At 44.7% G+C, this 22889-nt stretch overlaps 1 protein-coding gene across 3 annotated transcripts in view; it reads right to left on the bottom strand.

The window, feature by feature from the left end:
• Positions 1 to 22025, bottom strand: part of SUSD6 (sushi domain containing 6) — an 87706-nt gene extending 65681 nt beyond the window's left edge. For 2 of the 3 annotated variants that reach the window (XM_054197955.1, XM_054197957.1), the window contains exons 1-2: positions 21873 to 22025; positions 14583 to 14669 (exon numbers count right to left, since the gene is read on the bottom strand). The gene's annotated coding sequence lies outside the window, so the exon portion shown is untranslated. Of the gene's footprint in view, positions 1 to 14582; positions 14670 to 18658; positions 20224 to 21872 lie in introns of those variants that run through there. The other variant, XM_054197956.1, reaches the window with a different exon arrangement.
• Positions 22026 to 22889: the final 864 nt, after the last annotated feature.

Here is a 22889-nt window from a genome sequence, read left to right as displayed (position 1 = left end):
CTTCTTAAGGTTACTACCACACCTCCTTACCCACTCTGCACGCACTCCAGTTCACGCTTTGCACGCAAGAGCGAGCCTTCCCTCTCCCACAGTTCCTTGTGCTATTTCCTCAGCTGAACTCATTAACAATGTCTGCAGGACTTCCCATGACTGAAAAAAATTGCCCCTGGGCATATAGGAATGAGTTTGTAAGGTTTTGAGGGCAGTTACTCTGTGCATTTTGCAAACGTCCTGTGAGGTGGCAGCATTAGCCATCTAGCGAGACTTGTGCGGGCACACCAGTCCCTCAGCAAGGGCTGAGCTGTGCTCTGACTTCTTGGAGCTCAGTGCAGAGATGAGCTGCATACTGGTAATGGAGACTATGTTCCTTCATGTAAGGGGTTATCGCCACCCTACAGATACCTGCATCAGGCTTCTCTAAACAACCACAACTAGGAACACAGGAATCTCCTGCTCCAAGGAAAAAGAAGCAAACTGGCTCCTCTCCCCTGCCAAATGTACTTTCAGAAAGTGTGCAGGTTTTGTGCTGGGGGTTTTGGTTTGGATTTTTTTGGGGGGATGGGAGTGGGAGTGTTTTTTGGTTTGTTTCTGGGTTTTGTTTTGTTTTTAAACTTTTCCCCAACTTAGTCATGCCTCCTTAAGAGACAGAACCTATGTACAAGCATACACCCCCTCCTTGGCTGGGATCAAGAGCTGCTGCTGCACATATCTTTCAAAGCTTCATACTAAGCCAAAGCGTGCCCGCAGCACAGACAATGGGGTGCTGCACTGGCAGTGGTGAGTAAACTACAGAGAGCAGCGGGACAGAGAACACAGGTTCACTACATAACATGTCCAGTTATCTTGAACACTGATCTTTTCCATCTGAGTTTAAGCTTTTCTTTTTTTTTTTTGTTCAAAGGGTGTACATTCTTGCAGCACCTCAAAGACTGTGATAACTTTTGTAATACAAACAAAAACATTAAGAAGAGATCTCTTTCTGTTCTTGATGTCTTAGCATTTATCTGGCCTTTCCTTGCATTTCACCACCTCCTGTGCAGTTGTTCCTCTTCTGATTAAGGACAAAGATGAAATCACTGCCTCCTTGCATGCTTGTAACTGGCTCCAGTAGGATTCTCAGGGAACCCGAGCCTGCTCCCAAACACAGCTATCAGCAGGTTTCACTCCTGTGGTTTTGTCTTCTACTAAGAGGAGCATTAAAGACTTAGAGCAATCTGTCATAACTGAATAACTCTACCATTAATCCCAACATCATCAAACACACACTTCCTCCCTCAAACAGTCCTCTAGGTTTCAGTCTCCCACGCCAGCAGATGTTTAAAACAGCGTGGCCCATTGACTGGCTCTGCCAAGGGGCCACATTAAATTCAGAACTACATGCAAGTTACAGTATTTTGCAGTCAAAGGTGCCTGCAAGACCACCTCGTCTCACTGAATATAGCAACTACAAGCCCTCACATGCTAAGCAGCACTGTACAAACACACCATCAGAGGTGACTTACAGCTCAAACAGAAAACAGACGGCCTAAGAGCACCCAGACATGAGTCTTCCAGAAAGAACTAGTGGTTTCTGAGCACAGACAGGAAGGGCAGTTCTGTACTGCATCTTTCTTTAGTGCATGGTCTGAGGCAAACCCCTCGGACCCTGAGATAACCACCTCCCCACCTCTGCTTCCTTCACCATAAAGACAGAAAGAATCCCTCCTCTAGAGGCTCATGCTTTCCCCAAAGGGCACTAGACCCATGCCACTGACATCCAAGCCTTCCAAAGTAAAGTAAGAGACAACACATCAACAGACTGGTCACAAGACACATGCTAGTGCCTCTTCTCAGTATCGCTTAAACAGTGAGCACAAACACCCACACACACTTTGAACTGTTCCACAGCCATTTATATATGGAGAAAGCTGGTATCTGCATTCTCTCAAAAAGGAAAGACAAAACTAATATTTGTTTCACCTTAAGCAATCCCATCACCATATACCTCACTGAATGATGAAGTCTTTTTGTTAAACCATAGCCGTTTCCTTGATATGAACTACAAATCTTCCTCCCCGTTCCAGAAATCTTTAAAAAAACGTACAACCACATTCTTTTGTTTGACACTTTGACGCCCTTAGTAAATACATCAATACTGACACATGCTTATCTTTACACAGAAGACTAGCAGGCAGGGTCTCTGGATAGGGGAAAGAAAGAAGTTTTGACCATGGCCAGATTAACAGGCAAAGGGGAAGGAGCTGTCTATCTACACCCAGACAAGAAGCTCGCAGAAAGACTCCATTCATAACCCGGCCTGTTCAGCTGCACGTGCGATAGACTACATGCAGATCAGGGCGGCAGCACAGGCTCAGCCAGCCTCTGACACAGCCTTAGGGCAACAGACCTCCAGCAGCAAAGCAATGTGCCCCTTTCCACATGAGGGTTCCTAAGAATACACACTATGAGATTTATGAAGAGCTGAGTCATTTTCACCAGCAAGGACCAGTTTCTCATAGTGTTGTGCGAAGTGTTTTATATCCCATCCAAATAAAGACACAACAGAGAATAACTCTTTGTGGGTGCAACCCTTTCAATCCTGACTGGGGCATGCCATAGTCTATCTAGCACTCATAGACATTTTTGTCTGCTGCAGTCCACCACCACAAGCCTAGTCTCCCTTACTAAACTGGAACAGCAGCTCATGAGTACACAAGAGGACGAACAACTATACTGGCAGGGAACATACAAAAAACAACTACTTATGTGCAAAAATATCCCCATTCTCTCACTAGAACAACACTGCTCTGGGATACAGGGATGCAGATTTGCAAAGAAATTGCATTCACTAGCAAAATCAAACCAAACTATCACAAAGAAGGTGGGGTGGAACGTTCTATTTTATGTTGAAGAACAAAGTGCAGAGGCTGTAAGTAACAGTGAAACAGAAGTAGAAGCAATTCAGATGAGCATACTGACCCAGAATGCAGGGTTCAGTTACCACCTATATACACACATGCATCAGATCAACAACCCAAGCAACATTTTATGCAGTCCCCGCCTTATTTGTAAATGCACATTTAAAAGTTCAGGGCAATAACCTGATACACTGGAGCCAAACACTATTACAGTCCATTGCAGACAGGGTAGAAAGAAAACAAAGATAATTTGTGTAACAAAGCAAAACACAGCAAGAGAGGAACATCTGCTACTTTTACCAGGAATACCATATGGTCAGTAACTGAAGTATGGAGAATGAGTTCATTCATATTTAAAAGCAAAAGTAATAGTTCACTCCTTCCAAGGCAAGAGAGAAAATGCCTGTTCCCCTTCCACTGTTCCAGCCCCATCACCCCCAGTCCAGATTCGGCTTTCTGAAGAACTGGTACTGCCAGTATTTTGGCCTGGACAGTCAAGCTCAGAGCACTTTTCATGACAGGACGCCAGAATGAGGAGGATGAGAACGCTCCTGTAGGAATTTTGCTTTGCCCTAACACAAGCCTGGTAATCCACAGCCCAGTCAGAGTTGCAACGCTGAAAGGCCAGTTTTGTCCCCAGCAGATTACAGTAACAGTCTGGAGCTATGAGGCATTTGGCAGCAGTAACCATGTAAATCTCAACCGCTGTCCTGAAGCCATCTTCGATTACTGAAAGCGCTGCCCAGAATTGCAGCGAACACAGTTGGTTCAGATCAGAGCACCCAAGAACACATCTTTCTTCAACAAATGTGAGGCCAGACACATGGCAGCAATGCTTTCTAATATCCTGCAGAACACAGGCACGCTAGCTGAGAAAGTTTCTACTTCAGCAGTGCTATCCCACATGCAGGTCTGCCACACAGCAAAGTTTTAATACTGGATGAAGTCAAAAGGAACAATCTTAATGCATCCTCATTATCTCTTAAAAAACCAGATCAATAAGGTCTTTTTCTATTTGAGCACCTGTTTGTGGGTATCATTTAGTTGCAAAAGTCTTGTGGAAGGAGATAAGATCCTTGGTACTAGCAAAGTCCCTCAACAGCTGTCAAGGTATAGTGCACACGTTAATTCACCTATTGTAAGAGTCCCTCAGTCCCAACAAGGTCTTGCCATATTTGCTGATTCTTCATTCTTCCCAAACCTGAATCCCCACTTGCTCTCTGAAATTCAAGTATTCACTTTGTCAATTGAGTTTTCGTTGCAAAAGACGGATGGCAAAAAGGATTAGAAGGATTTTGCAGCAGTGCTGAGCAGCCTAAGCCACAAAGAGAACACAGTATAAAAGCCTGCTCTGACAATCAAGTGCCAGGAGTAAATAAAATGGAAAAATGACAGGCCAGATTAACTAGTGCCAGCGTTACTTCCCAGATCCATCCATCCAGGTTACAACATGTCCCAGTCTCCCCTCTCCATCCCTCTAAAACACTCCAGTCTGAGTCCAGGTATATTATTGCCCCGACCCACACATCTCACTTTGTATTCACTCTCTCCCCATGGAAGGGAATTCGGGCAAGAAATCCAGAGTTGAACATTCCCACATAAAGAGCAATCCATAAGGGTTCTCCATCAGAGCCAAGTATTTGCTTACAGGATGTCAAAAAGGTAGTCTCCCAGGTACCTGCTGTACAGCTCTCATGTGGACTTCAAGTCCGCTGCTGAGACAGCAAGGCTTTTTCAGCCTCCTCACAAGCAGTAATGCAGCACAGAAGAGACACTGACAGCAACTATCTGGTTAACAACCTCACAGATAGAAAGTGCCAGAGGGAAAAAGAGATGCAATATCTGAATTTTAGCCACTGAGAAACGTGGCTAGCAGACTCATCTTAAGACCAGGAACTTCATCTTCATGTCTGTAAAAGCCAGCTTTTGATGATAAGTTTGTAGAATGAAGTGTCATTTTATTCCATGTTTTGCCCTCCTTACTTATTTCATTTACTGATGATCCTACTAGAAAAGGATACACTTTGCACCAGAGAGCAGCAGCAACAGTGCACTTGTGTGGCGTAGTAACCTCCTATGGAAGCTGAAAGCTGGGTGCAGGCTTCTGACTTTAAAGCCTTCTGCAAGTCAGACTTCTGCACATGGCTTGTGTTATTGTCATATAAGATTTTCCATGCCACCACACGTTACTCCTAATCAATTTCTACCAAGGTCTATAGCCTACATCTCTTCCATGTGAAAAGGAAGACCTACTGCCAGCAAAAGCATCACACAATTAAATGCATTTTCAGATATGGGGGGCAATCAATAGTCTTGGAAATCAGAAAGGTTGTAGCAGAGCTTTAAGCAAGTCAAAGGCCACTGGGAGAGATTAAATATGGACTTCCATAGCAAACATTTCTAGGCTCTTTTTTTGTCTAGTATCATTTACTCTGCTTGTGGCTAACTGTGATCAAACCACAGCAACCTTGCTACTGTTTTCAGAAAAGGTGATTTTGTGGAGACAAACAAAACCATTTTTTTCCTGTGTGGAACTTGCGACACCCTATCCGTTTTAGGATCACCTGAACCCAGAGCTAGATGTGGTGACCCCTTTACACTCTGGGGCATGAAGTAGCGGAAGCCTGAAGAGAAAATGTTAGAGCAGACCAGCAGTTTTGTGGGTGATCCCAACACAAGCACACAGGACTGCAGGAAGTGGTAGTGGCCAAAATGACCCTTCACATGGCACCTGGCCTCCTTACCCTCAGCAGAGCACAAGGGGCAAAGGCTGGTATTTCACAGGGTAGACAAAAAAAAAAAAAAAAAAAAGTCTTTCACATTGTCTTTTCCGAAGTCTGCCTTCTCAGCTCTGTAGTTCCAACATTAAACTTCATTAGCAAGGAGAGCCACGATTACTTCTGGCTTATAAGTAGTTAAGCTTTGCCTCAAAAGTCTCACTTTGATCCTCATATTTGTCATCTATCCAGTAATTAAAGGATTTTTTTTCTTCCTCTGTAAATTAAAAGGAACTTCAGGTATTAGAGATGCCTCCAAGCCGCTCTGCCACGGTCTGAACTTTCGACTCATGATAGCTCAGTTGCTTATTACCTCATGCAGCGCAGAGAAGAAAAACAGAAGCATAGCAAGCCTTCGACCCTGGGAGGAGCAGATTTATTCTGTGGGATATCAAAATGACCACACCATGATCTGAAAGGAGAAAGTAACATTTCACCCTCCAAACTCCTTCATGATCTTACATGAACAGATGTAGAGAAATTTTTCAAAGGTAGAATTTCCCAGTTGACCAAGTCCCTTTAAGTAGTCACTGCTCCTTAGGTGTTCAGAAACCCCAGAGCAACAGGACTTTTTTCTTTTCTGAACACCACGTATTTGAGCTCTCCTGCCCAATGAAGCATGACAAGGAAGCGCTTCCATTTGATGCAAAATGAGATAAGGTCTAGCTCAGTGCTACTGTGGGAAGAGATCCCTAAATTCGCCTTCCTTCAGAACAAAGACAAGCACACCCTCAAACTTAGGCACTTGCTATTTTAAGCCAAAAAAAAAAAACCCAAAAAAAACAAACCACAAAAACAGGACAAAGTATCTTGGGTTTTTGTTCAACACAGATTCATACAAATCTTCCTCTGTGGTATAGCTATTGTTGCGTGTTTGCATTCTAGATAAATCAAGTGGTTTATTTAGTGCCCACTACAGCAAAATGTGCACCTCCAAAGTCTGCAAGACCAAGAAATGCAGAGCAAGCCACTCCAGAGGCCATCACTGGCTCAGTGGCAGCAGCAGAGACCCCTCGCTGCTGCTTTCTATCTTAATGTTTTCCAACCGAGAACAGCATTTCCGCATTAAGACTTTGTTTTTCTTTCCAGGCCAGGTAGCAGCCCTGCATTCCCAAGTTTGTCACTTAACCTGAGACCAAATGACTAAACAAATAAAGACTTCTGTGTCCAGCTACAGTATTGCCGAGGCTTGCCAACCCGCCCCATGCAGCACATAAACTCTCATCCTCCCTGCAGCCGCCCATGCCCCACACATGTACAAAGTCACCACTCCTCCTATGCCAGGCATGGCTGGCACAACCCTACACCAGCAGCTGAAAGCTTGGCAACCTTACAGCCACACATTGGGAAAACCACAACATAATGAAGTCACACAGCACAGTGCAAGGCATGCAGCAGCCACGTGTTACGTGCTATTACACTGGAAATGGCCATTATTGCAGAAGTAAATCTGCATATATTTTTACTTGAGTTTTTGCTTCTGTATTGTAGCTGCTCTTATTCCAGAAGACATCAGAGAAGCTCATCCTGTGTTAAAGAGGGCTACCTATAAAACACAGCCAAGTTACCCAACTGCAAATCTCACTCCAGCAATGTCTTCTCCACAAAAATACCAAGGAAAAAAAATGGGGTTTAAGCTTTTAATACCAACACAAAGTAAACTGTATTGAATTTACTTAAAACTTCTTTTGCCAAACACAGCCTAAAGGCAAAAGGCTATGGCCAAATCATTACACCCCTAACCCCAGGATGTACTATTGACAGCATGACAGACTGCAGTGGTATTTGAAAACATCATGTTTGTAAGGGTGAAAATATTTTATCTATTCCAAGACACGTATGTCCTGGAATACATGCTTTCATCAGAGGGTGAAGGAGGGTGGGAAGGGAGGGAGAGAGGTTGTCACATCTGGGCAGTAAAATACGTTTTTGCTTTATACAAGACAAGAAATCTTCCTTCTCTCTATGTTAAACAAATGCAACAACTTCTCTTGAGAGGACACCTACAACCTCTTACCACTTCTTCCCAGATCTAGATCCTCCAAAGACAGAAATAATAATAAAGGGTGTCAAAGCTCAGACCCCAGGAGCCAAATGAATATCACTTAAACATGTGGATTTAAACAGAGAAGCCTTTGCAATCCTCTTCTGAGCCTCCTGTTGTTCTGCAGCTAATAGCAGTGATTTCACTAGTTGGGAACCAAGCTCAGCATGTCCCTTGAGGGAAGGTCCCATAAGGGACACTCACCTACTTCCTATAGCCCAAACTGTTACAAAAGACATCCAGACCTATCCCTTGTATCCAGATCTACACAATCCAAGTGTCTGCTCTGAGCAGGAGGTTGGGTCCATAGCAGCTCCAGAGGTCCAACCCTTATTGCTCTGACTTTACAACCAAAGCTATTCCTTCTCACCAGGAAGCTAAACGACATCATCTCTTCCCCGAACTAGTTCCTGGACACCAGGAGACTGGTAGATTGCTGAGAGGTTTGTCTTCCAAACATACACAGATCATCACCTTCCTAGGAGTAGCTTCAGATAAAAGAAACAGCCTAGTTCAGTTTTAAGTAATTATATTTTTCTGTATTTTCATTTTTCCTACCTTCTTTCACAGCATGCTACTGGCCTTTAGCTGTGATTTGTGTCCTCAGCTGAGAGCACTGCCTAGCACACCATAGATTACATTTCAACTACAGACAGATACATAGCTAAGGAAACTGATCTACCCTCAAAGATTAACACATATATTAGTGTGCAAGAATTCACATGTGATCAAAATGAATTCATCTAGCTCACTGCTCCATTTCCTGCAGATGCTAGAGGCTTTGATAGGCAGGAAGCATGTAGAGAAGCCCAGGCAACAACACCACAACATTCACAGCACTATACAAAGCTTGCATTGACGCTGCCTACTCTAATCACCTTTCTCAACCTCTCCTGATTTTGTTCTTAGAGGCTAATAGAGCCTCAGCCTCCAGAGCTGTCAGTCTCTCTTCTCCTAGGCAGTCTAAGTCAAATACTTTTCTCAGAATCTAATTCCTGGGTAGCAGGCACAGCGTCAGACTCACCAAAGGATTCTACATACTGTGTTTGCAATATTCTTCTTACTTTCCTTCCCTTCTCCAGAAAGGGCAGAGGATCTCCACAGCAGTCTTTCAAACATCAGGTACAGAGGGTGTAACCGCAACCACCCTCACGGTGCAAGCCTGAAATAACTCTACTGAATTCATGGGCTCATCCCAGTATAACTAATGAGCTAAGCTAGCTTCAAAAAGCCTGCTTAAAATACCTTATTGGCTCCTCCTTAACCTCACCTACCTCCAAAAATTGGCTTCAACTTGAAAAACAGGCTTCCTTCTACACTTACAGCAAATTCTACCATCATCACGTACAACATTTTTGGCTCCACAGCCAAAAAGGAGACAGAGAAGACCTCAAAGACAAGAAAGGCTAAGATAATCATTGAGTCCTAGAGGGGAAAAAAAAATCTAGACAGAATTTACTGATTTTACATTTAATATTGATCTTCATGTCTTGGAAGACAAAAAAAAACCAACACCCTTCTGCACCATTTACTGCATCCATTCTATAAAATTCACCACTTGTGGAGATTAATGAAATTGAGCACCCAGCGTGAGGTGCTGAAAGGGAAGAAAGTGTTGCCTTGAACTTCTCTGAGCAGCTAGACAGTGCCCAGCTATATATTCACAGAATTTAGGATAGGCACACACCCTTGTTAAGACAATACTGTATTGTCTAAGATGAATAATATCCCTCAACAATTCCAAGTTCAAAGTACTACTTTAAGTAAAAGAGGGTGCAAAATTCCCCTATGTACTGGGAACCTGTTAAACAGTTGGCATAAAAAAAGAAAAATCAATGTACGCTTGAGACAGCAGGAATCAGTTATGCAGCAATTAAATGCACAGCGCAAGAGGACTATAAAATACCAGCTTGCTTTAAGAAATATGGTTGCTTGCAACCAAGTACCTCAGAGGAAAAAAAAAAAATTAAATAAAAATCTTATCATGTATCTCAAATTCAGTAAGGCTTGTCTGGAGCAATGCTTGGAGAGGCTGCAGCATGTGCATCATTCTGTAAGAAGCAGTATTTCTGACTCAAGTCCTCCTCTTCAGTCAGCATCAACCAACGCACCAGTACACCATTGGAGATGGTGGAAAAGACCAGGCACAGGTACACAGACAGACTCGTAGAATCGCCTAGGTTGGATTAACCAAGCAGATCTACTTACAGGGAGCAATGCAGACTTTTCTCAGCCATGTTGCTAGAGGTCAGGAGCTATTAATGCTAACTGTTAACATTTAGTGTCTCAAACCTTCCAAGTTCAGGCCCTTTCAAAAGTTTCACAAGTACAATACGCATCTCCTTTCTCACCTGCCTTTGCTGTCTCATACATTATGCAGAGCAGCCTGGTTTTAGTTAACAAAAAAAAACAAACCCAAACAAACAAAAAACACGCCCAAGTTCTTCTGAAGAATCTAGGTATTTCCTGTTAATCATTTAAAACAAAAAAGAGGCACTGACAGATTTCAACTTATTCTGCAACAGGCCTCTCTTCAGGTGCCATACCTCTTAAACAGGAGATTTTCTGGAGCAAGCTGTTTTTCAGAGGAGTATTTCACATTCATGAGTACATTCCAGGCTCTCACTGCCATAAAACTACCACTCTACCAACACAGAGTGGAGTTGCTGCCCCAAAAGTAAGTTACACATCAATAGCTCTGATGCCCATTACAAATAATTGTCCTTTCTTGGGACTCTTACAACAGATTTGCTGAACTAGAGAAGATTGCTTTCTGTCACAAACTGCCAAGCCCTTTGTGTTGGAGAGGCAACAAGAAGAGAGGATTCCAGCAAGTGAGATGGTAGACCAGCTATAATGTCAATTTCCTTGGATGGCCACAGTAAGGACATTGGCAACACCTATTCCCCCCGCATGCCTTCATTTTCGTCTGAAGGACCCATCCTCATAAACGAGAAGTACCTCAATCTATACAACCCACATGAAACCAGCTTACCTCACTGCAACTCCTGTTTAAGGAGCATATGGTCTGAGCCTGATCCCTACTACAGTCAGAGGGAAAATAGCACCCACAGGCAATGCTGAGTTCCAACCTGCCACTCCAAGGTTAGGTGAGATAACTGATCACGAGCTAGTTTGACCCAAGCACTCCCCAAGATGCTAAGCTCTACATGTAAACACAACTCTGTTAAGGTAACAGAGCCAGCAGGGAATCATCCAGGGAGCACAAGGCTATGGGGAAAATCTTCTTCCCAACCTCACACGCAGCAAGTTATTTGTCACATCAAAAGTCAAAGAGCCTTTTTGCTATGTGTTAGTTGATGACTAATCTATGCTAATTAAAAAACCTAGCTTCACAATAAGGAGTAAATACACATGAAAAATTAAAACCAAGAAGTGCCTGTTCCACAAAATGTTAGGGGGGAAGCGGGGAGGAGGTGGTAAGAAGCGATCATCACAGCTTAAATGGAACAATATACTGTCTCCAGGATATGACGGCCACTGAAAACTCGTCTTCCTTCCTCTCTACCAGAGATTAAACCAGACAGTCACAAGGGTTAAGCTGGTCTTCAAGTTACATTAAAATAAATACCAAAAAAATCCACTAAAAACCCAACCCACTCTCATCTAGAATCCAAACCCTCAGTTCATACATAAAGAAACATGCAGAGAAAGTTCCCTCTGACCGCCTATCAGTGGAGCAGAAGCAAAATATTTGGTGAGAAAGAGAGATCAATTTTTAATATTCTTTACTGTTTCCTTTATTTTTAATACCAACAATGCCATATGCCCCTAGATTTTCATGCTACAGCACACCACTTAAAAAGGAAATACTAACCTGGACACAAAAAAAAAACCCAAGTCAAAATATACATAAAGGAGAAACCCAAATACGTATGAAATGATGCAGGTGAACGCTGTCCGATCCCAGAGCGGACACCACTGTTAGAAACACTTGTGTTTTAGGCTTTCCACGTTACAAATGGTTCAGGCAGACAAGAGGGGAACAGACGAAAAAGCGCAGGTTAGAGAGCATTCAAGGCCTTACATGTAGCTTTGCACAGGAGCTGTTCAGAAATGCTTCTGCTATCCTCCTTCTGTTCTCACTTCACAGGATAAAAATAATGGGGGAGAGGAATCCTGTGTTCCGTGCTGCAACTTCTCTGCGATCTTTCTCTCTCTCATACACACACACAGCATTTCAGGATAATTGTTTCAAATCATAGAAGATGAACAGGATGTTGCAAAATGATAGAATATGAATAAGTCTAAGTACCGGGCACTCATTTGCAGGAAGTACCCTGCATATGCTAATCAAGAGTAAAGAAAAGAAAACCAACAACGCGTACGCCTTCCAGTTTTTATTTTCAGGTCATAAAAGCAATCACCACCCTGAAAATGTGCATTTCCTGGGATTTAACAACTGTTGGGTTGATTATGCTAGGCAAAAGCAGTTATGCCTAGCCCATAATTTTACCCACATAAAATGTTTCACACTGCATCTATTAGTGATGTCTCTTCATGATACTGCCAACATAATCAACCTTAAAAAACAATTGCAGTTTGGAAGTGCTCATAAACCTCTTCTCACAGATAATGCTTCCATACACATTCACATCAGGAAGCCACGCTGGACAGCCTTTGTGACACGCACTCCCCACCTGTGCACAGTCACTAGGCAAAAAGGTTAAGATTCAGCTCTGCAACCCCTGCTCCAAACACTTTAAATCAGTCTCCTCAGATAGGCATCTTCTGATGAAGCCTTTCTCCCTCCTCTCCCTACACGCTTTTTTGAGCTCAGCTCATCTAGACATTATGTCTACATAGCCAAAAATTATGCAGTTCCAAAGACATCAGATTTTTATACCATTACTAAGGCCTTTTCCAATTCTGCATTAGGAAAAAACACTGACAAAATGAAACACCATGAGACTATTGTGTTGATACACAGATGCTAGCTGTGCAGATACACTCAATGTCTGTCTTCTAGGGAAGTTCTTTAACTTGCCTAAATCCTTCCTGTCCCTCTGTCCTGTACTGATACTAAAGAGGGTCTCAAACCATCCTGCGGAGAGAACAGCCTCTAGTGAAAGACAGCAAACTCCCTTACAAATTCACCAGAAGGCCAGCTCAGCCAGGCTCAGGACAGATTATCCACAGAGGATTGCCACCCACTATCCTCAGAGAACCCACTATCACAAACTGAAGAGCTATACTAGGAGATCTGCTTTTAGAAACACAAGGATGAACTTCTCATCAGCTTCATACTGCCAAGGAAAGGCTAAAGAGGCTGACTCTGTACACTTCTCCCCTTCACTTTTTGATCTACATTTTTTAACATATTTGTCTGATGCGATCATTTCACATCAGACCTGACCAGTATCTTCACCACCACCCCCAACCCTTTCCCCACAGCCACAAATAAGATTTAGTGAAGAGACATCATTTTAATGAGTTGGTTTTTGTGTTATATTATATGCAAAGTCTTATTTCACTACATGCCTAGGCTTCTTCTCTCCACTGGTGTGCAGTTCGTCTTTAGCCTGGGTGCATATCATTGGCGTAAACCAAAACAATATATAGGCTGCATACACATTCATCCTAAAAAACTTACAGAGCTTTTTCAACTAGTGACCATAAATCAGTCTTTTGAAGGGTATTTAAAAGCATTTGAGAAACAGTATTTGCTTGCTCTGGCCAAGGAAGGAGGAAAGAAGAGACAAAAGGAAAAATACCTCTAAGTTTCAGCTATATGCCGACTTGCATTCTTTCAGTTACGTGTCCCAACATGTAACAAAAGATACCACTATATTAAAGTTCAATGTGTTTTGAATCAACAAAAAGTTACTTTCTTATTTAATAATACAAAAAAAAAAAAATCAACACACACATATTCACCAAGATAACTATTTAACTGAAATGTACAAGTACCACTCAGGAGCACCTAAAAAATCTCAAAAGATTTAGATGAGCACTCCTAATGAGACCTCCTCAAAACTCAAGCCTTTGCGCTCAAGGTAGCAGTTGCAGGAAACAAGGACAACAGGCCAGCACAGCAAGAAGAGTGGTAGCAAAGGAGCTTAATGCCTTATCTCTGCTAGAGGGATCTGAGGGGAAGAGGGCGTAGTCAGAGGAATTATCCCTATTCCGATTAGCATCAGAACAAAGGCTCACATTAGTTTGTCAGCACTAGGACTCCTCTGGAGTACTGGATAATAACCTTGTTGAAAGCATTAGAGGGATTTCCTTCCCACCCCTCTCCCGCCCCCCAATCTCCTTCCCTTCTCTAAAGGGGGATAAAAGGGTGAGGTCCAAAAAACAGCTTTATGTTTACTTCTCTGAAAGACATATCCAGGTAGTTTCTTACCACTAAAACATAAAGTACACAAGTAAGATCCTTCTGTGATAGGTTTTCAAAGGTAACATTTGAGAGTAGGTATGAAAAAAAAAATCCAAACAATACAAAAACTATTTTCTGTTCAAGAGGAAAAAGTCAGATAGTACAGGTGGCTTATCGTGCATGCTTAACTCAGGACTTCATCAGTTTCTACAGCAAAATGAGGCAACGATAAGGGTGTGAAGAATACAAGGGAAAAAACAGCTTGTAAACCCAGGTTAACAGAGGTGTCAGGAAAAAGGCTATCGTTACAAAAAGAGTCAGACCCTAAGAACGTTTTAGAACACTAGCTTTCAAAACAGGAAGTAATGGTAACAGTAAGCAGCTGTCTCGCTGCAGGAAGAGAATATGGAAGGCAGCACATTCTGACTTTAGTCTACAGGAGAGTCATGGCATTTGGACAAAATGCAGGTTTAAAAAGCAAAGAGTCAGGAAAAATAAAGTAACAGCACTAGCTTTCATCTTACCTGGTGTTGACACAAGCTGGCATACAATGGTTGTCAAGTTAGTATGATTAAAGTGATGATTCAGTGGCGATAGGTTGATTCACACACCTAGGAATGCACAAAAAACTAAGTATTAGCTGTGAGTACATAGGGGATAAGAATGGCACTGTCACATGAAAGAGCTAGAAGGCTGAGGGGCAGAAGCAGCTCTATTATGTTTTTAGGACACAGGCACACAGCTATGCTTCAGGCACAGACATTACCCACAAAATCCAGATCTGGGTTTGATATATACTGCACAAATTACTCAAAAACAAAGAATATTCAAAACTACCCTCACACATTCCATTAAAAATCTCAAGTATAAGAGAACGGACCACAGTTTCAAGCATAGCAGAGTGTTACTGAAAACATTTTTCAGCAGCACTCAAGCTTTGTTAATTTTTTTTTTTTTTCAATGGGACAGAAACTTCTGAGAAGTGACCTGAAATACACCTATTAGAACTGTATCAAGTCCAGTTGTTGGATACACACATGCACTTCTACAAATAAAAATCTAGTGATCACAAATACTGTGTACTTCCCAAACGAGCATAGGAGAAAGGAAATTTATTTCTATGGTGCCAAAAAACCACCAGTATGTTTTATCATCTCTTATCCCCCCACATACCCTTTTAATTCAGCATCAATACTAAAAATTCCAAGACTTAAAAAGATTGCTATTAATAAGGTAACCTTCTCCACCTAGGAAAGCACAGCAACCAACAGAGAGCTGGGCAAACTGGTCATCCAAAAGTGAATGTAAAAGCTGTGCAGCTGAAAGGAATTTTTGTCTAGCACACTTAAAGATCTCCTTTGTTGTTAAACATTTCATTGTCATACTTAAATCTCAGCTTTTTGAGTCTCAGAAGTGTGCAAGCCCTGCAAGACAGCAAACCAGGAACAGACTTGAGATGGAGGTTCTCACAGCTAATGAAATTAAAAGTAAGCCTAGCGAACTCCACTTCATGTCTCTCATTCAACTTAAATAATCATACGCTTATGAAAAGACACAACCGCTGATTGTACACCCTTGCTCCCCATACCCATGAAGCAGTTTTTAATGGATCTCCATTAGTAGGCTTGTATGGTTTTATAGCCCCTGCTCACAAAGCCAGGGCAAAGCCTGCAATGAGTCTCCAGCATATTTTTGTTGCACATGACAGAATCAGTTTGCAGCATTTCAGGATCACACAGCTCTTTGCAATAATGCTTTAGCTTTATAAAGATGTACTACTAGATTTTCCTAAGGGGAAAACAGGAGCCTCCCTCTCCTGAAACAAGCTGCATGCCCTTTTTACACTTTCAAAAGGAGCGAGGGGCCCTCAGAGAGGAGCTGGGTTCAAAGCTTTCAGGATGATCCCACATATGGCTGCTGGGTCACCAGCGGCATACACAGCGGCAGATGGAGAAGTGAAGCTTTCATACGCTCTTAGCAATGCTCTGTAATTTTGACACTTCTCTTGAAAAGCAGAGATGTCAATCACCATTCCAGGCTGGTGTTTTGGTGCAGAAGGGACTCTCCTCAGGCTGTGCACCAACACTGAAGGATAACCTATACAGGCTGTTTTGGGGAGAGTTTCTGTATAACGAATCCCCAACACTGCAGAGAATTAAAAAGTACTGTTAAGTCTTCTTTACTGCATATCAGCCTTCTTTTGCTTTTTGGCTCATTACAGAGCAATGAATACCCTGTTAGCATCTTTAGCTTCCCCCTGCCCTGCATTTAAAGGAGTTTTAATTAACATTAGAGCACCTTACTACTCTAACAAATAAAATGTCTTGTGAGAGTGATTGGCACAAATGGGCTCCAATACCCAAAGGAGATCCTGGCATATCCCACAATATAATTGTATTAGTGTGGGCTGCTTTAGTATCTACTCCTTGCAGACTTTCCAGAAGTTATTTACCAAGAAGACAAAAATCCCAAACATCTTAAATGGGTCAGAGACAAATCGAGCATTTCACTAATCTATGTATTTAAAACTACACATAAAAACTACAGCTCCTTCCAAAGCAAGCTGCTTTTGACAACTACTGTTGAAAATCAAGTTGCAAGTTTAGCTATTGAAAGATCTATATTTTTATACAGCAGAACATCATTCTCAATCTCCCTTACAGAAATTTGGGGGTTGGGATCAGGGGTTTTTTTTTGGTGTTTTTTTTTTTTTTTTTAAACCAGACTGATGTATCAACAGGATTTCCGTCTTAAAACTTTTGCTACTTTAAGAGTCCCAGAGAAAGAGATCCAATACTCCAACATAATTTCCTACCTATCTTCATTCCCAAACAAGTGGAATTTTGATCAGAGATTCTTTCAGTTCCCACTCATTTTGTTACAAAACCTCATTAAACCAATGCAGGGAAAAAAACAGGAGCACCAGCAAACCACAGCAATATTTAATTACAAATCAGTAGGAAAATGAGTTGAGGGGAAACGTAAACAGCTTTAAAGTTTTCAAAATGGTTCTGGAGCTTTTAAAGTGTAAGCTAAGGAAGCTATGGACAAAGAGTATTGAAATGGGTTCACTTCTGAGCGTGAGGTTAAAATGGTGCACATTTCAGCCTAGCAAAGTTCAAGCATCTACAAGGCAAGGGAGTTTACACTGCTGGACTGAAAGCCATTCTAGTCTGTAGCACAAATACAACGCAGTGTTTCATTCTCCACATAAAAGTGCTTCCAGAAGCCAGTTTCCCTTTACCCTGCTCTACCAGCTCCAAAAGCTGTACTTTAGCTTGCCTACAAGGTTACTGCTGCAGAGGTGATGACCAACCCATTCCACTTCACACTCACTTATACCAGGATGCAAATTTACTGCTGGGTGGGCTGTTTGCCAGGAGAGCAGTTCCCCTCGGGGAATCACCAGAGCCATAAGAGACACATCGATCCTTTGTGCTGTGGAGAAGGTCCACAGTGTACACTTCACTTTCGGAGCCTGCCCGCTGTTCCACACAGGGTCAGCGAAAGCCAGAAGCTGGGGGAAGGGGACAACTGAAGCAGTGGGAAAGAGGCAGGGGCTTTTAGACCTCTAACTTCTGGCCCTGCAGCTCTTTGACAGCGTGGGCTTACTCAATAAACTGTCTTCAATTATCACACATAAATATCATCAGTTTAAAATAAACAAATAAGCAAGCAAACAACAGGCCAGGCTTCTACTGGTCTCTTGTTAGCATCACTAGCTTCAGCCGGAAAATACACAGTTTGCAGACTGCATCAAAAAGTAAGCTGCACCAGAACATTAAGCTTCCTGTGAGAGAGCACTAGCTGCCACTACTCAGTAACAAAAAAACAGCATACCAGTGGTGGGCGAAAATATTTCTTGCTACGTACAAAAGCCCACTTCCTGAAATTTATAAGAAGCATTTCCACTGGTTAAACTTAAAATGAATTTTTGCAGCTGCTCAAATGAGTCTGCTAGCAGAGTCAAGGAAAACGTCTACATAACTACACAACAGCAAAGCTGGGTGAATTACACAGAAGGACTTGCAAAGACAGAGTGTGCTTCATCAAAGTCATCTACCTGTCCCTAACTACTACTCTCTGTGCTGGGGATTAAGTCGTTATATCTGAAGTAATTCCATTTGTACCCAGAACAGCTTCATAACAGAGATTAAACATGTATGATGGCATTTCTAAAGACATGACGCTTGTCATGACAACTAGATAAATATAATTACTGACTACTGTATTTCTGGCAAGAGAAATCTACTGTAATCAACACCACATTATGAACAAGCACCTTTGCGAGTATGGGTTAAGTTTTTCCTGTTCTAGGAAACACCTTCATGTTTCTATTTACATATTCCTAAAGCAGAATTCAATCCCTGCTGCCTCTCCCCCCGCCTCACCCCGGGAATCTTTCAGGCAAGTGGGCCCAGCCCTGCCAGTGAAAGATCCCTTCTCTCCCTGCTAAGCCTGATCAGCTGGGATCAGCTGCTTATAGCAGCCGACAAGTGGCTCAGGGGGCAGGGGAGCTGCGGGGAGTCCCGGTACCAGGCAGAGTGCACAACAGGATGCAGACTGGGAAACGCTGGAGCAAGACTTTCAAGCTACTGACCTTTCACGCACGTATCGGCAGGCAATGGGCTCCTCTGGGAGGATCTCAGGTTAACAAGAAGAGATGCAACTTTCAAAAGGGGAAATAAAAAAAAAAAAAAAAAAAAAAGACAGCAGTGGCCTGACACAGACTCTGGGTGCTGTGTCAAATCTTCCTGGACTGACAGAGGCCGGCAGCTTACATCTGTTTTCTCATGAAAGCAGAACAAGCAAGAGAGGTATCGGGGCGGTACAGCAGTAGATAGCTGTGGTGTGAGCACATACACTGATAAAAAGCAGAAGTGATGCAACAGGAACCGCCGCAGACACAGAAACCCAAGTCTGCAGCGAGAAGGTTGCACAGCTGAGGTTAAGGCCACTGCAGACTGCTCTCCCTGAGCACTGAAACAATTCTCCAGACAGGAATAAAACAGCTGAAAACAACCATGATCACAGGACAGAACTAATCCCATGAAAATCACTACACTACAGGCAGAACACACATTTAGTGACTTCAGTAACCATTGCTCGCTGACTCCCCAGGCAGCTCATGAGCTCAAGCAGCCATTTCAGTCCACCTTCACATGCTGCACTAAATATAAACTCTGCTGATAACTGCCTGGAAACTGTTTCAGCAGATACACGGTGACTGAACAACTCAAGGACACTGGGCCCTCCTCAAAGACCACAGGTGGCCAATTTGCATGACAAGCAGAGAGAAGGTGACAGAACTAAAGTCCCTGCTACAGTAATAGTGCGGTTGGGAAATTTCAGCCTCCAGATCAGTACTTTCCCAGACCCGAACTTCATTGAAGCATCTGCGGACTAAGAAATCCCTTTAAAGTAGGAACGTGAGGGCACCTGGGTGTTGATCACGACTTGTCTAAGAGTTCCCTTGCCATGTGCTACTCTGCACACCACAAAGGGATAACAATCATCTTCGATTTTAAAAGCTAGTTAGATTAGGTTGCAGGTCTTTCAGGCACATTTCCTTCATCCCAGTGGCCCCTTAAAGAGACAGACCTTCCTGCTTTCAGGTGGTACTCTCCTCTTTAGTGGTCCATAAAACACTCATTTACATAACAGGACAAGACAATTTAAGAGGGCAGATGAAACTCCGAACAAGGGGGGGGGAAGAAGTTGTTTTACTTCTCAAGGTTTTGCTTACGGAATCACTACCAGAAACAACATGCAACATATAAAAAGACAGCAGTGTGACCCGTAAAACTGACAGTGCCACAACTGGCCACCACATTACAATACTGGAATTATTCTCTCTGCATTGAAATATACGCCTGAAAAATAGTGTGGCACAAGAAAAAGAAAAGGAGGCAGACTTGCAAAGAGATTTATGACAGACACCTGAAGAGGAGGCTGTGGATGAAATCAACGATAAACTGCAGACACAAAAGCACTGATCCTTAGAGCACTGGCATTTAGTATGCAAATTCTCTCTCTGCTTAGGCATTGTGCCTCCCTTTGATGTATACAGACAAGTTCTAACTGGAGATGCAGACTGGGAGAGTCCCCTTTCCCCATTATCTCAAGTATTTTTTTCTAAGCAACAGTTAAGTGCTCTGAAAATAACTTTACCACTTCTGCTTCTGTTCAGAGGGGAAAAAAAAAAAAACACAAAAAATAGAGAAGTATAAAAATTGTTCTTATTAAAGCAGAGAGGCAATGTCTCCCTAGCTCTGATGCAGGATGCAAGCGGGTGCCTGATACCTATAGCACAGCCTGGGAGAAGAGAAAGACAAGCTGAACAACAAACAGAAGGTCAGTAAAGATACTCTGGAAGAGATCCAGATGTCTTGAGCCTAGTCCTACCGCATGAAAAATTAAAGAGGTTAAAACCTCCTCTTAAGAACTTTTCTTCCCATTGTTCTGACCACTGACACTCCTGAACAAGCTGCATTGCTCCAGAAACCTCAGGAATTACGGTGACAATAGACTCCTGCCAAGAGAAGCACCATTACATAATAGCATTTATGGGAACAGGCACAAAAAGCCACTAGGAAGCGCAACCAGACAAGTGCAAAATCCTCTCTGCCCATCAGCTCAGTTTAGCTCTCAACCGTTCCAAAGACGACTTCAGGATATTTTTAATTTACGTGTTTACTTCCTCTCACCTCCTTCCACTCAACAACTACACCGAGAACCACCGGTGTAACTACACCGAGATCAAGTCCGTTCCCAACAATAACGTATGCAACCTTCTTGAGAATAAGCCCACTTGAAACTACTGTATTTGCATCAGTCTGTTTAAAAGAACGCTACGGAGATTAAAAAATGTGCCACTGTTTGCATTAAGTAAATAAGAAACTATTTATTATGGTACCTTTTACTCAATTTTAGGGATAGTTAAAACAGCTATTGCTTTTCAGTTCTCAAAAGCCCAGCGAGGCTATTTTTGAGTCCCGGGTGCTCCGGGGGATTTAGGATAGATTTGTTACAGGCGGGTAGAGGTTCAGCCTCAGCACTGCACACGTGTAAAGGCAGCTGCCAGGGAAGCTCTGACCTCTAGGCACGGTTAAGGCATCACAAATAAGAAAGCAAAGCCCTCCCGAACACAAAGTTTCTCGCGTTAAAGCGTCTGCAGCAGCGCCTTCACCTCAGACGCCGCTTTTCCTCTGCGCACCCCTGAGCTCTACGAGAGGAAAAACCTACGACAGCAAGCAACGCTCCCCGGCTGGGTGTTTAAATCCCAGAGGCTCATCCCACACCGGGCAGGCTCCGCACGCCTGAACGCTCACGGGTGAAGACCGCAAACCCCGGGGAAAGGCCCGACCCTGTCGCGGCTCCCGGCCCCCACGCCGCGGCGACACCGGGGACGGGGGGGGGGAAGGACACACAAGCCCCACAGGTGATCTGATGTGACAGGACCGGCCGGACAGCCCGTCGCCCACCCCCGGGCGGGGACGGGGGTCCCGCCGCCGCCCCACCACGAACGGCGACCATCGCCTCACGGAGGGCAACCGCCGCCACACGGAGAGGCGCGCAGGGGCCGGCAGGCGGGTCCCCTCTCCCTTTCTCTCCCCGCGGGGGCCGCTCCGCGCCGCCGAGCCCTTCCGCCTCAGCCGGCCCTCCGCCGTGCAGGTAGGCGGAAACCCTCCTCCGCACGCCGGCGGCAGGCCCCGCCGGAGCCAGGCCGCTGCCTGCCCCCCCCACCCCGGCCCCTCAGCGGAGCAGCCCCCCCTCAAGCGGGTCATGCGCAACCCTCCCCCGCGGCGGCTCACCGGGCGGGTCGCGGCCGGCGCCTGGCCGGGCGGTGCGGTGCCGGCGGAGGGGCGGCGGGGCGGCGGTAGCCGCAGCGGTGGCGGGGCGGAGGGGGTGAAGGTCGGCGGCCGCACGCCCCGGCCGCCCCGGCGTCTCGCCCGCCCAACGCCCCGGCCGCCGCCACAGCCGCCGCCGCCCGCCAGGCCCCGCCCCGCCCCGCGCGCCGCCGGCCGGCGGCGCGCGGGGCGGGGCGGGGCCTGGCGGGCCTTAAAGGGGCCGCGCCGACCGACGGTGACGCGGCGCGGCCGCTAGGGGGAGCTGTGGGAAGGGATGAGCCGTTGTGGCAGGAGGAGGGGGCGCCCGCAGGGGGTTTGGTGGGGGTTCGGGACACCTCACGCTTAGTCCAGGCTCCTCAAAGCCCCATCCAGCCCGGCCTTGAACGCTTCCAGGGATGGGGCATCATCCACAACCTCCCTGGGCAACCTGTGCCAGTGCCTCCCCACCCTCACAGTAAAGGATTTGTTCCTCATCTCTAGCCTAAATCTCCCCTCTTCCAGTTTAAAACCGTTTCCCCTCGTCCTGTGGCTCCATTCCCTGATAAGGAGTCCCTCCCCATCTCTCCCGTAGGCCCCCTTTAGGTACTGGAAGGCCACTGTAAGGTCTCCCCCGAGCCTTCTCTTCTCCAGGCTGAACAACCCCAACTCCCTCAGCCTGTCCTCATAGCAGAGGTGCTCCAGCCCTTTGATCATTCTTTGTGGCCCTTCTCTAGTCCCATTCCAACATGTCCACCTCCTTCTTGTGCTGAGGGCTCCAGAGCTGGCTGCAGTACTCCAGGTGGGGCCTCACCAGAGCAGAGTAGAGGGGCAGAATCACCTCCCTCCACCTGCTGGCCACGCTTCTTTTGATGCAGCCCAGGATACAGTTGGCTTTCTGGGCTGCGAGTGCGCATTGCCGGCTCATGCTGAGCTTCTCATCCACCAACACCCCCAAGCCCTTCTCCTCCGGGCTGCCCTCAAGCCATTCTCCTCCCAGCCTGT

This window comes from Rissa tridactyla, chromosome 4 (genome assembly GCF_028500815.1).
Source record: "Rissa tridactyla isolate bRisTri1 chromosome 4, bRisTri1.patW.cur.20221130, whole genome shotgun sequence".
Lineage (NCBI taxonomy): Eukaryota > Metazoa > Chordata > Aves > Charadriiformes > Laridae > Rissa > Rissa tridactyla.
This window is presented reverse-complemented; position numbering and strand designations above follow the sequence as displayed.